The following is a 1,614-nucleotide window of genomic DNA, read 5'->3' on the forward strand; positions in this document are numbered from 1 at the left end:
ACACACACACACACACACACACACACACACACACACACACACACACACACACAAAGACAATCAGAACAGGAAACATGGAGGTCAAAGAACGGCTCACCAGTTTTTAAGTGCACCCATTTATTTTTCATGAAATGACGTGAGGGGACTTGATAGGCGAGAGCACGATGATGAAGTCCCTTCCAATTTCATTGGCACCTGCTCCTTCATGCTGCAGGACAGGAAATAAAGACGGGCAGCTCTGACCAGAAGAAATCTTTTAAAATGTTTCAGTCAGGTGAAACTCAGGTCAAGTACTGTGACGCTTCAAAAGAACTTCATTAATCAGTGCTAAAAGACAAATTAGAGTTTATCACAGATGTAAGTGAGTTAGCCTTGTGCTCTAACATACATACAACAAACAATACTTTATTTTGTTTATTCTATTTCCAAGCATAATACTGTAATATAAAACAAATTCATTTAAATTAAATCAAATAAAAAAACAAGTTATTTCCACAGTTCCTAACCCTTGGAAGTTATTTCCTGTTTTGGGTGTCCACACTGCAGAATCCAGAGAAGAAGAAACCCTGAAGAGGAACCTTTTAAGTGTATGGTGTAGACATAATCGCAGCATGACCAACTACCACATTCAAAAATATATTTAAAAATTCAAAAACACTGTGTAAAGCCTCAGTCACCAAGCCAGAGATCAATCGACAACCCTGTGGCAACTTCCGGTCACTAGGAAAAAATCTGCATCCCTGATTGGTTGATGAAGTAGAAGCTGGTGAAATAGTTCGCAAAGATGATGCTGAAACCTGAAAAAAAAGTGACACAAAGCCAAATGTTTACCTGTAACATAAACGTGGTGCCTCACTGGCTCAACCAATATTTCAAAAAAGCACAAGTTTTACTTCGAATGGGTGAACATTTGTGCCACACTTGCCAGTTTCACTACCACTCAGAAAGCTACTGACAAATCAGACGAGTGACGTCTTCCATGTAAACTAGTGGCGACCATGGCAAATGAGCGGAGAATGTTGGAGCAGCACCGTCTTCCTCTTTGGAACAATTTCACTGCCAGCAAACAGCAATCACTCGCCAACCAGTTGGGGTGTACAAATTTTTCCCTAGCAACCAGAGGTTGCCAGAGAGTCACTGACCGGCATGACTGGGGCTTTAGCAATTGATTTCATAGACTAGCCGATTGGGGATTTTACTTTTTTCCCCTAGCAACCAAGGTTGTCAGGGGTCGCTTGGCCTGTGTTCAGCACATATGCAATGAGGGGAAATATAGCGAGATGGTCACCCATCGAAGTGATATTTTCGCTGACATTTCCTCTCTACTTGCATCCCTGAGCATCCACACACAGTCAAGCATCACAGAGAGAAAATGAAGAAACAGAATGGCAAACAATGAAGACCACAATTGGAGAAGTGCACCAACACAGCTCTGCTATTAAATATTAGTGTAATGGTATACACATTTAATATTCAACTTTCCTGGTGGAAACTCTGCTTTTCCAATACCACAGTCATCATGAAACCCATGAGACATGCAAACACACAGGTCTGACCACAAGATCCTAAATCCTACGTTTCCACTTGTTGTTATATCAACTGTCAGTTACTGTT

Source organism: Pundamilia nyererei, unplaced genomic scaffold (assembly GCF_000239375.1).
Source record: "Pundamilia nyererei isolate P.nyererei 1_Seehausen unplaced genomic scaffold, PunNye1.0 scaffold00045, whole genome shotgun sequence".
In the NCBI taxonomy this organism is placed as follows: Eukaryota; Metazoa; Chordata; class Actinopteri; order Cichliformes; family Cichlidae; genus Pundamilia; species Pundamilia nyererei.